The sequence below is a fragment of the Schistocerca cancellata genome, chromosome 2, assembly GCF_023864275.1.
Source record: "Schistocerca cancellata isolate TAMUIC-IGC-003103 chromosome 2, iqSchCanc2.1, whole genome shotgun sequence".
NCBI classification, from domain to species: domain Eukaryota; kingdom Metazoa; phylum Arthropoda; class Insecta; order Orthoptera; family Acrididae; genus Schistocerca; species Schistocerca cancellata.
This window is the reverse complement of record NC_064627.1, coordinates 705810123-705823823: the sequence shown is the minus strand read 5'-3', so window position 1 is coordinate 705823823 and position 13701 is coordinate 705810123. Positions and strand designations below refer to the sequence as shown.

The following is a 13701-nucleotide window of genomic DNA, read 5'->3' as shown; positions in this document are numbered from 1 at the left end:
TGATAATTAAGTCGACACCCTAGCTGCAAACAGGCACTAAGTCCCTGCAGGTACACTATCCTTTGTGCCCTCGGTGGCTCAGATGGATAGAGAGTCTGCCATATAAGCAGGAGATCCTGGTTCGAGTCCCAGTTGGGGCACACATTTTCAACATGTCCCCAATGATATATATCAATGCCTGTTTGCAGCTAGGGTGTTGACTCAATTATCATTTCACCACACACATTACTTACACAGAATCTAACCTGTGTTAATGATACCTTAGATTCCACTCTGTTACAATCCATAGACAAAACAACAACTTCAGAAAAAGGACAAATTTCAGGCACTCAAGTAATGCAACCTGTGATACAAATCGCAAGGACCATAGACAAATACTATTGTTTTCAGTGTATTGCGTGTGTTTGGATCTTATGGGAACTTGATGGTGAGGTTATAAACAATTGTGGAGATAATCTCTAAAATTGTTGCACATAGACAAATACTATTGTTTTCAGTGTATTGCGTGTTTTTGGATCTTATGGGAACTTGATGGTGAGGTTATAAACAATTGTGGAGATAATCTCTAAAATTGTTGCACACTCATACACTCAAAATGACTGCACAGTCACTCTATCTCGTACATTAAAACAACTTAGAAAGAGCAAAAGTAGCTACACATGAAATTAGTGCACAAGTAAAAGACAAAGGAGCTAAAAGAAAAGCACAATGAAATGTCACTTGCTGACCACCTACAATAAAACTTGGATGAGCCAGCCAGCCAGTTAACACATTAAACCCCTGTCCTAAAATCTTGGGAAAAGTGTTGGACAATTCACAAAACTTTAAAACTCAAACGACATTCGCTTTAAAGTTAGCTAAAATAGACAGCAGATCCAGCAGCCAATCCACCATGGCCCGTTGGTTGGAAAATAAAACACAGTCCAATAAAATGTGGTGTGATGTGATCTGTACACCACAAGCCACAAACACTGGAGAGTCCTCTCGCCGAAGTAAGAAGCCATGCTTCATAGGGCTGTGGCATATGCAAAGGTGACTAAGGAGGACCTCATCCCATCAACATGGCAGAGGTTGAAAATACCGCTTCAGTTGTAAATTACTTTATTTTCACACGACTGCTTTCGGACTGTTATAAGCCCAGCATTAGGAGTCATAGCTCTGCTGTGGTCCCTGAGCGCCACCTGTACCAGGCACGGTGTGCTGCCTATGAGCGCAGAACATGACTTGAGGGAGGTATGCCAGAACCAGACTGTCGGCTTTACTAGACACAGATTTGTGTCTGTCACTTCCAACCATTTGCCTTCTGATCAACACATGACTTTGAACCTCAACAGTCTTGTGATAGCATGCAGGAGGATGGCACAACGAAATACCTGAGGATCACAGCACTCCTCCTTGGCTGCTAGATCCGGCTTTTCGTTCCCTGCAATACCTGTGTCCTGGTACCCAGCAGAAAGACCTTTCCCCATTCGTCGTAGTTGGACAAGGGCATCCTGGATATTCTGGACTACTTTGTCTGTTAGGTACAAATGTTGTACGCCATTCCAAGTAACTCCAGCACGTCACACGTAAATCCCAAATGGCCTTGTTGCTCATGGACAATAGTAAAAAGGCTTTCCAGAGAGGGATGAGTACCAATGAGGTGTGTGGGTGAATTTGTAGCTGCAAGAAACATACATGCCTCACGCACCATGAGGGGTGCCATCAAATTGTAAGTGACAGTTCTCCAGCCTCAGCACAGAGACTGGGTATGGGGATGGTCCTATAAGCACCTTTGTCCAGTCTAATCCCCTCATGATGAACAGTGTCAATGACCTTCAAATAAGAAGGCCTTGTTAATCTACACACCGTGCACCCATAGTCTCACTGCGAATGCACAGAAGCTCTATAAAACAGGAGCAGATACACCCTGCCCACTCCCGAAGACCTGTGGCTAAGGTACTTTATGATGTTAGAGCCTTCAGGGTTCTGGCTTTCAGATCTCTCAGGTGTGGCAGCCATGACCAGTTTGAGTCAAAAATGAGACACAGGAACCTCACAGAGTCTCTTAAGATGGAGAATGGCATCCCTCATACGGAAGTCATGTAAATTATAAATACAGTGAGAATGATTAAAATAAACACATACACACTCATCTGCAGAAAACTGAAAACCCGTCTTTGCAGCCCATTCCTCTAATAAATGCACTGTAAGTTTCAATTGATGGATCACTGTTGCAACACTAGTGGACAAACAGAAAACAGCTAAATATCCACATATAAGGAGCACTTTACAAGACTCCTTACTGTACATGTGACACTGTTTATGGCTATGGCAAAAAGGGGAACAGTTAAAACACTGCCTTGTGGGACACCATTATGCTGCTTAAAATGATCTGACAGTGTATTAACAACTCATGTCTTAAAACATTGCTGGGACAGGGAACACTGTATGAAGATGGAGAGGTGGCCACAAAAGCCCCACTGATGCAGTTTTATGAGAATACTTTGTCTCCAAGTAGCATCGTATGCCTTACTGAAATCTAAGAATATGCTGATACAGTGATGTTAACGTAGGAAAGCCTACTGAATAGCTGCCTCTAGCAGTATCACGTTGTCAACAGTGGACTGAAATCTCTCAAATCCAGAATGAGAGTGGCTAAGAAGTTGCCTGGTCTCTAGCAACCAGACTAGACAATGGTTAATCATTCACTCCAATGTCTTTCCTACACAGCTCATTAACACAATACTCTGATAACTACTAGGACATGAGTGGTCCTTTCCTGGGTTGAGGAGAGGTATCAGAATAGCCTCTCTCCATGAGTTGGGAAAGAGAATTGACTGCCATATCAAATTGAAACATTCGAGGAGGATGTCCTTCGACACGGCTGGCAATTGTTGAAACATGCAGTACTGGATTTAGTCTTGACCGGGTGCAGTATCACAAGTCTCAGACAGGGCCGATACCAGCTCCAACATGGAGGAAGAGTAGATGTTAGACTCAGAATCTTTGGATCTGAAGTCCAACTTCCCCCTCTCTACAGTTGTGTGGTAGTGGAAATACACCATATCAGATCCTGGCTTGCTTTGGTGGCAGTTTTTGCAAAATGTTCTGCCAATATCTGAACAGTGTCTCCAGGCAGTGCCTGGATTCACTGCTCAGTTACTGGCAGAGCCCTGCTCCTATTGGTAAATGACTGTGTTTATCGGAAATCCTCTGGATGGCTCCCCATACTTTTGTAGGACAAGTGGAATGATTGATGCTGCGCAGGATCTCTTGCCATGATCTTATATTACTCTCCTAAATTATGGATCGAGCTCCTGTTCTTGCATCTTGAAAGGCTTTGAGGTGGTTTGCTGTCAGGCATCATTTAAACTGGGAAAGAGCCACACGCCTTTTCCTGATTGCTGAATGGAACTCAGCAGTCCACCAACATATAGGTCTTCTCCTAAGAGGACCGGAAGACTTTGGGACAAATAAGTCAGCAGCATGGTGGATCACTCATGTGATATGGTCCATCCATTCCTGAACACAATCGCAGTGTTCAAACACACAACCAGCGTGCTGAACAGCATCCAGTTATACCTGCTCTTCATCCAGTTTAGTGGCATATTTCCAAGCAATCCTCCATACAGTAGATGAATGGGGAATGAGAAGAAGTCACTGTAATGAAGGTCGTCAATGACTTCCCAATGAACAGAATCTGCAAGGGCTGGAGAGCAGAGAGATAGGTCAATGGCTGAGAATGACCCAGTAGCAGCACAGAAATGAGTGGGAGCACCAGTTTTCAGGATGCACAGCTCTTGAGATGTCAGAAGGCTCTTCAAAACCTGACCCCAAGGGCAAACAGAGGTCAAGCCCCACAGGGCGTGATAGGCATTGAAGTCTCCCAGGAGAAGAAATGGTTGGGGGAGTTGTACCGTAAGATCTGTGAGAGCTTCAGAGTCTACTGTATCTAGCAGAGATAAATACAATGTGCAAATGGTAATCCTCCAATGTGCATGAAATTCAGTGGCAACTGCAAAACTATGTTAGCTGTTGAGGCACTGTCACCTAAAATCGATGGGAGCACTTCACAGAGATTAAAAGTCTGGCTCAGGGTGACTAAATTTGGACAGTCCAGCAAGACATGGACCATTGTCAAACATGAACCACAACACACTAAGGTGGTTCCTTGCAACATAGGAAGTGACCGTGAGTTAGCAATGTATGGTCAATGCAGAGCCAGCAAAGGACATTGGAGTCCTTGTGAGAGACTCACATGGAGGACCTCCACACATTCATCATCTCCTTTATCATACATAACTTATTCAGCAAAGTCAGGAAGCACCATTCAGTATTCCAGAACACAAGAACTTTGTGACGTAATACTGATTGAAGATCAGATTCCAGTATGCCGATCTCCAGACTTCGGTTATGAGTAGCCTCTTTGGCTAGCCTGTTGGCACGTTCACTTCTCAGAATTCAAATATGTCCTGGGGTCCATATGAAGACCACTAACCATACACGTTGTCTGAGGACGTAAACACACCCTTGGATAGCCATTACCAAAGGATGGCAAGGATAGCACTGGTCAAGAGCTTGTAAGGTGCTCAAGGAGTCACTACAAATGGAGAAAGATTCTCAGGCACTGCAACAGATGTGCTCAAGAGTGCAAGAGATAGCTACCAGCTCTGCAGTGATGACATTACAGCTCTGGGCAAGGAGCACAAGTCAGTATGTCCTGCATGGGTAAGCAAACCCAACATGACATCAACGATCGAGCCATCTGTGTAAATGCCTCTGAACCCTAGGTCACATCATCTACAATGTTGACGGCAATGCTGAACCATACATCGGGCTCCCATAGTCAAGATGGGACTGTACAAGAGCTCTGTACAGCTGCAACAGTGTATGGCAATCTGCACCCCAGTCAGTGTGACTCAGGGAATGAAGAATGTTAAGATGCTGCCAGCACTTTTGCTTCAGCTGACAAATATGGGAGAGCCAAGATAAGTGGGTGTTGAAAACCAGTCCTGAAAAGTGATAGAGGCCACTACATTACAGAAATGGTCATTAAGATAAAGTTGTGTGTGCAGACGAATCATACAATGGTGACAGAAGTGGATGACCTAAGTCTTGGAGGCTGAAAACTGAAAGCTGGGGGTGAGGGCCAGTGACTGCACCTTTCGTATGGCTCCCTGCAGTCGACATTAAAGCCACAGCAACAGTAGATGAGCAAAAGGAAATACAAAAGGCATCAGCATATAAGAAAGGTGATACTGAGGACCCCACAGCTGCTGTTTGATCAGTAATGGCCACTACAAAGAGAGGGACGCTCAGTACAGAACCCTGTGCGACCCAATTCTCTAGGATATGCAAGGAATTGTGGGAAGCACCATCTGTAAAGGTGTCTGATCTTAGTCCAAATCTAGGAAGGAGAGGTTTGTGTTCCAATGGCAGAGACGTACCACTCCCAACTCTCCTGCTTCTGTAGTTTGGTTAGTTGACAGACCTGGGCACAGAGCCGTTTGAATGCAATTAGGTGCTACATTGATGGGTGCTGCTTTTGATGTAGAGCCCACCTACAATCTCTAATGGCCGCAGCACTTACCAGCAACCACCATGACACTGTCTTTCACCAGGGTAGCCTGAGGAAGGGATTGTTGATTCAGCTGCAGAAACAATGGTCATAGTAATATTCTGGATCACAACATCTACGTTGCCATGTGATGGAGATCCAATGGTGGTAGCAGAGGTGAAAGCACCCCCAGTCAGCCTTGGTAAAAGCCCAACTGGGCAAGTGTCCAGGTGAGTGATGCGGGAGGGAACAGGAAGAGAGGAAAGTGGTCAGTACCATAAAAGTCATCTTGAGCTCTCTGGGGTAAAGATGGTAGGAGGCCAGAATTGCAAACTGAGAAATCAATGGCCAAGTGTGTGCCATGTGCCACACCTGTATTTAGGAGGCAAAGGTCAAGTTGAATTAGTAGAATCTCAATATCTTTGCATGGCCAGTAATCTTGGTTCCACCCCTCAAAGGGTTATGAGCATTGGATTCACCCAAAAGTAGAAAAGATGGGGAAAGTTGAGAAATTAGTGCAGCCAATACATTTTGCGGTACTTTGCTACCTGGAGGGAGGTAGAAATTGCAGGTGATAATTTTCTGTGTTGTCCTCACCCTGACACCCAAAGATTCTAAAGCTGTTTGATGGGGCACAGGTTCTTTACATACAAGGTTGAAGACATATACTCCACCCTCTTATAGTCATTATGATTGTAATACCCCTGACAGCCATGAAGGGCAGAGGGTCCACATTGCTGGAAACCAGGTCTCCTGAAGGGCAACACAGAAAACAGCTGCCATGCTTAAAAGTTGTCATAGCTGAGCCAGGTGGTGGAAAAAACTGCTTAAAGTCCACTGGAAGGTGATGCTTTCTGTAGTCCGGGAAGACATGAAGGGACCAAGGATGCAGTTTACGCCTCTGAGTCAACTGTCGCCACTGGTTGTTGAATGCACATACCGTATTTACTCGAACCTAAGCCACGCTTTTTTTTCTGCATTTTGTAATCCAAAAAACCGCCTGCGGCTTAGAATCGAGTGCAAAGTAAGCGGAAGTTCTGAAAAATGTTGTTAGGTGCCGCCACAACTAAGTTCTGCCGTCGAATATATGTAGCGCTACACAGGCATGCTTTGCAGCACGGCCGCCGAGGTGGCCGTGTTTGCAGGCACAAAGGCGCCAAAACCTCAGCGTCAGTAAATAAATTTTAAAAAAAGGTTGAAGATGAGCTTTTTTCTCCGCCCCGAGTTTCGACCACTGCATTTTCATACATTATCCAACGAAGTAAATACAAATTCCGTATTGTTCATCTTCGAATGTAGCAGCATTTCAATGTACTATGAAAATCCGACTGGCAAGACTGTTTGGGATGTTTGTCAATATGGCCAACTCTACGTTCTAAATTTTTTCCTACCTGTGAGAAGAGATGGTTGCTAATAGGAACTTTTATGTATTGCGAGTCACATGCAGTATTCTCTTCACCATAAGAATAATACATTTTGACATGTATTGTTTCGTGTTTGCTGCTATCTCATTGAAATCCTGTCTGCTTAATAAACTACGAAACTAGAGTGAGTCAACAGCAAACGCGGAAGAATATACCTATGATATTCATATTATTCTTATGCCTAATAGTGGTACAGTCAGAAATGAAGCACGGCAATTGACTAGATTTTTAAATCTAAGATGACTCTAATTTCTGTGCAGAATGTAATGTACTAAAGAGACGTCTGCAAAGATTTTCAAACGGAGAAAAAGTTTTGCTAAATTCTCATTCAGAACATCTTTTATCATATACAGTCTATTATTTGGTTCTTGTTGATCATTATCGAAGAAAGCAGGATTGTAAGTCACAACAAATAGCAGTCTCTTGCCATTGTTTCGCTAATGAGACGATTCCTCTCTTTTGTTTTTTTAATTGTAAGCGGCGGTAGCGTGCACAAAAGCAAGCCATGCCGTGAGCGGCGACAGGTCGTAAACACGGATAATCAGAATGCGACAAACAATGCATGACACAGTACAGTAATGCATTTTCAGCTTGGAGTGACATAAACACCTATAACAAAGAGAACGGCACTTATCAGCTCAAAGAAAAATAATCAGTCAATTCAAACCAGACGAAGCACGTGAAAACGGAAGGCAACCCATATAAATACGGACGGAGCGCCTGACGCGTAGCAATGGCTACCTCATAAAGCTTAACTGCTAAGCTTACGACTCGAATTAAACTACTGTAGCTGTATCGTCATTCATTCGACCTAAATTGTGTCTCATATTACAATGGACCAACTTTGTTTCGATTTGGAGGTGCGGCCTAAAACTTTTCTTTCCCCTTGAATTACAGGTGCGGCTTAGATTCGGGAAATTTTTTTTTCCTTGATTTCGAGTCTCATTTTACAGGTGTGGCTTAGATTCGAGTGGGGCTTAGATTCAAGTAAATACGGTATGTAATATTATTGCTTCTGAGGCACCAGTGAGATCTAGGTCCTTGAGGGACACTAGAATCTCAACCTCATTCTCAGACATGGAACTTGTAAGGAGTGATAGTGTGGGGACCACCAGAGTCCCTTGTTTCTCAAAAGTCTTTTTCTTCATCTGTTTGCCCTCCTGCTGCTCTTTAGGGGCTTGCTGGGTAGGCTTCTCTGAAGTAGCTTCAGTGTCAGAGGAAGAGTGTGAAGCCCTTCGACCAGCAGATTGTGCCTCCTTCAGCCACTGCTGGTGCTCACTGTTCCACGGGTGGAGACATTGGAAGGTAGAGTCCCAAGGGAACCCTTTCATGTGAGAGGAGCCAGAGGAGGCTGTTGTTTCTCCAGTGGGGGTGTGTGGGGACCAATATCCCTAGCATTTGGGAGGGGGGGGGGGGAGCTTTGGGAGCAATGGAAGAAGAGGTATCCCCAACCACCAAGACGGGCCACTGTAGGAGGCAGAGATGAGGGAACCACCATCAACAGTGATGGAGACATTGTTGTAGCTGCAGCATAGTATGATATCAATCAAACAGGATACAACTGGACATATTTCTTTTTAGCCTATTGGTAAGTCAGCCTATCCAGGGTCTTGTATTCCATAATTTTCCTCTCCTTTCAGGAAACCGTGCAGTCCAGTGAGCAGGGGGAGCGGTGCTCTCTATAGCTGACACAGGTGGAAAGAGGGGAAGATGGAATATTCAGATGAAATGGATATTTTCAGTCTCTACATGTGGTGCTCAAATTGCACCAGGAAGACATGCCCGAATTTCCAGCACTTAGAACACTGCACAGGGATGGAGAGACGTATGGTTTAACATCACATCGGTATATCACCACCTTGATCTTTTCAGGTAATGAATCATACTAAAGGCCAAGATGAAGGCACTGATAGCAAACATATTATCTTTTCGTCCCCTATAGATGCTCTGGACAAAGTGGACAAACTGTCATTCTGAACTGGCATGTAGCCTGTTGTCCGACTGCAACAGGAAGTCTCGATGAAAAATAAGCCCCTGGACCATGTTTAAGCTTTTATGTGGAGTGACTGAAATGGGAATATCATCCAGCTTGTCACAGGCAGGCAAAGCATGTGACTGGACTGGACATGCTGTCTTAATGAGGACTGACTCATTTCTCATTTTCGACCGCCACTTCCCCAAACTTATCATCTACATTTTCAACAAAAAATAAACACTTTATAACCAGAAAGAAGTACCCATCAGTTCTGGTGCAGACTACGTAATGAGCTGAATATGGCTGTCTTGTTTCTGTAGCCCTACATTCCTCCTACAGGGAGTGGAATGAATTGGGGTCATACTTGTTGGCATTGAAATCTAGCCTTTCTTTCTTAGAGACTGCTGGGGTCATCTGACTACCAGCAAAAGATGGCTTGGCCCACTTCAATGCAGGTCACCTGCCCTGATGCCACACACTCTGACCAGGGGCTTTCTCCGTGAGTGCCAACCCACCTCAACAAAGGCCACCTGGCAGGATGGTCATTGCCTGGAGTCCTGATTCCCCAGGTAGGTGGGCATTAAATCCTTGGCATACATTGTGAGTTTGCAGCTCAGGCATCAACAGAGCTATCCCTGAGTTGTCAGCAGGCTACGTCAAAAGGGTACATGACAACCCCTCCATGACAGACTGGCTACCATGCTGGATATTGAGTGCAAAAAGATCCATTATTGTCATGGGTGCAGAAGATGACAGCAAACAACAAATATAGATTATGCACCCAGTATGGTATCCTCACCCAAATAGCTGGATTATGGGTGGAGTTGTGGAGCCATGACAATAAGAGGTGCAGAAGGTCTCAGCGCATGATGGATATAAGATGGTTAAGGTCAAAAAGTAGGAGATTCCTTTTAGTCATCTCTTACGACAGGCAGGTATCCCCCCAGCCTATTCTAACCCCAAAACCCGCGGGGTGGGTCATCCTTGTGATTGAGTGTATAGCTCTCCATAAGACAGGGGCACCAGATGCTTTAAAATGTGTTTCTTGCAAAAACAAGCACAGGGAATGTTCCTGTGCTACGGCCTTCAATTCCTCCACATGTGTCTTGAACCCATTAATGTTCCACTGGAGGATGGGAGCCATCTATCACGGGATTACAATATCATCCTGACTTTCTGCCGTGGAGGGGAGCGCGCAACAGGTGGAGGCTTAGTCTTGGTGTGAGATGATTGCCTGAGCCTGATATCAAGGTCCATCACCTCTGAAGAAGAATCAAGAGAGACGTCAGTGAGGAAGACATTGACATTGTCAGGCTGTTTACTTCCCGATTCCATCTGTGGTGAACATTGCACCTTTGATTTTTTTCCCTGTGTAGGCTTTGCAGCCATGGCTGTGGTTGTGGCAGCACTGGGCAGCATACCAAATGGAACCTTTTAAGGGGCCTGGAGCTCCACTCAAAATGACTGCAGCAATATGCAGTTACCAGTGCTGACTCCAGCAACTTCCATTTGTGTATCAGCATCAGCTTTCTGCACTGGCTGTTTAACAACAGAATCAAAGGAGGTAGCAAACGTTAGGGGCAGCAAGCCTTTATACATTGTTTTGGCCTCGTTATATTGGATGTGCTTTGTAGTCTTAAGCTGTTGCATCTTCTGTTCTTCCAGGTATATGCTGCAGTCCAGGCTCCAAACAGGGTGAGCTCCAGAGCAAATCACACACTTCAACGGAGAGGAACATGGGACACCTTCATGATGGCCTAGCCACATTTGCCCCAAGTAGCTTCTCCATGAGACCCAAGAGTAGTATGCCCAAATGCTGGCATTTGAAACAATGCATTGGATTTGTATATAAGGCCACACACATAGGTGACGGAAACCTGCCTTAACACGCACAGGAAGTTTTGTGGTATTAAACATCAAGGTAAAGGAGATGGACTTTAGTCAGACTTTACAAGATCCCCATTCATCCTCTTCACATTATTTTGCGTACAGACCGAGGTGGCACAGTGGTTAGCACATTGGACTTGCATTTGGGAGGACAACAGTTCAAATCAGCACCCGGCCATGCAGATTTAAGTTTTCCTTGAGTTCCCTAAATCACTTCAGGTAAATGCTAGGACAGTTCCTTTGAAAGGGCACAGCTGATTTCCTTCCCCATCCTCAACACAATCTGAGCTTGTGCTTTGTCTCTAATGACCTCAATGTCGATGGGATGTTAAACCCAATCTGCCTCCCTTCCTTCCTATTTTGCACATCGACTGTACCTTTGTGAGCCCATTCAACTTTCATTTCCTCTTTACAAATGTCCATCAGATCCCTGCATGTGATAACACTTTTGCTGTAATTCAAGGTGGTGTGCAGCTCAGTTTCGATGTCATATGCCCCAAGGCATTGCGCTTTCTGTAGGTGCTTAACTTGTTGAGAACTTGCTGTTTCCACCAACAGTGTCCCATCACATAATAACTTAACTGATTTTTAAACTGTCAGCAATGCCTTCTAAGCCTTTTTAAATATACAAAGGCAAAACTTCCTTAAAGCTGCCCTCTTTTCTTTTCTTTTCTTTTTTTTTTTTTTTCTCAATTAAAAACATATTATAACTGTCAGCATGTGTTCTTTTACTAAACCTAAAACTCTCAGACTTTACCCCTGTGTCAGGAGGACTGGCTACACAAGCCCTCTTATTTGACTTAGTGTTAGTACCTATCAGTGGTCCACCCTTACCGCTGGGAGGAGGAGGAGGAGGAGGAGGAGGAGGAGGAGATAATTCAGAGAGTTCCATCTTGGCCCCACATCCAGCTCAACAGCCATGCACCTCATCAGCGTGCAGCACACTCAGAGAGTGAGGGTTTTTTATAGATGTTTTTACCATCCTTGCAGTTCAGGTGTCAAGCCAAGATCTCTGTTCTCAATGACACACAAAGTTCCACTGCCACACTGTGCAATAGTTGCTAAAGTAGGCCTGGAGCTTACAGTGACAGGGGTTTGGTGGCGCTTACAAGTCCCCAGCTCAGAAAACCCGGGGTCACCAAGCTTGAACCCAGAAAATGAATAGTGAGCCCCTGAGGGCTTCAATGTATCAATGACAAGCATAACCTTGGTTCTAGTGTTCATTTGTGCAACTTACATTTGTACAAAGCATCAGATGTCTCATTCAACTGAGTTAACTATCCACCAGATATTTGTGGAATGAAAACGAACTAGTAAAAAGTAACGCAAGTGGAAAGTGTGAATACTGTATGCAGCAGGACACGGTTACAAAGTAGATTAATTACGCTACCTAATATTCAAGACTTAGATTGAGATGCAACACAGACAACAGTTGTAGACTAATTTTTTTTTAATACAAGGCATGTATACACTTATTACTAATAACATTTTTGGAAGGTGACTATTAAAGGCCATCAAGGAATGTATATAATGCTTGTTTGAACATCAGCTTATTTTATATGTAAAACCCAAACACCGACCAGTTTCAGACATAGACTACCTTCAAGGATTCTACCCAAAGATACAAAAAATACATGTACTACACAGGAAATGTTATAATTTCTTTTCCCAGGAAGTGTAAAATATACACGAATACTTACAGGATTAAAACAGTTTACGCCACATCATCACATTTGGCCACATCTCGTATGTAGATCATGTCATGAATTCCTGTATACCACATAGGACTTTTGAAAGAAAATATACTAGTAACATGTGTAAATATAGTAGTACTGAAGAAAACTCTTGGTCAAAGATCTTTAGATAGTAGTTTTGTTATATGGTTCAAAAATATCTTGACGATAAGTTTCTCGCTAAGTGCAGGGGCTGGACTATCTTTGGTGAACATTTATGGTATAGTTTCACATGACCAACTCCTAAATATTTTGTGCAACTGTAACACTTATACCTCTGATCTTCTCTTCAGCACTACTCTGTTTACACATGTAATTATAAGTCCTTTGTGGTGTACTGGAATTCATGATACGCTCTACTTATGATATATGGCCATTACTTATGTAATGACAGTTCTTTTATTGTGGCTTAAACTTTTCAATTCCATAAGTATTCATGTATATTTCGCACTTCCTAGAAAAGATTTTGTAACATTTCCTGTATACTACTGGTATTTTTTTGTGTCTTTGGATAGAATAAGGTCATTATGAACCAAGCTTCACCTCACAGCCTCACGCTAGCTCCTTTTAAATATTACAGCTCTTCAGCTGTCATCATGAGTTGATCATTGGGATCGATAGCACTCACACTAAACTCAATACCATATGACCACACTGTAGTGAATCTACAGTATGTCCTAGATGCTACAGAATACTCTACGAACTAGACGAAGACATGCACGTGATGAACTTCATGCTGCTCGCCACCTACCAGGTACTGATGGAGAAACTGACTGTCTTCCAACAACACCACACTGCAGAGTGCTGCCAGTACCAGATTTCAATGTGGAAGCCAGCAACAGGGCCTGTTGGGCACCACATTCCTGCTCAACACTCAGGTGCCTTTGGGCACTGACACCTACCAGGGATTGGGAGGAGATCAACCTACTGCACAACTATGAACACCAGGTACAGTGTATATGGGTCATCAAGGAACATTATAGAATTCGGAGTGAGACCGTGCATTCCAGCAGCCAGCACAAAATCACTTCATGCCGGGCAATGGCTGTGCCTGGTTGCTAGCTGTCTGCCACAGCGCTGCGGTCACTGAGATCACATCCTGAGCATGCAATCATTGAGCTGAATCAACAGACATCGGCTAGA

At 44.0% G+C, this 13701-nt stretch overlaps 1 protein-coding gene across 1 annotated transcript in view; it reads right to left on the bottom strand.

Moving 5' to 3' along the window:
- The window catches only part of LOC126162499 (T-cell activation inhibitor, mitochondrial-like), a 318261-nt gene that overhangs the window by 80217 nt on the left and 224343 nt on the right, over nucleotides 1-13701 (bottom strand). The gene's annotated exons all lie outside the window — the stretch shown is intronic.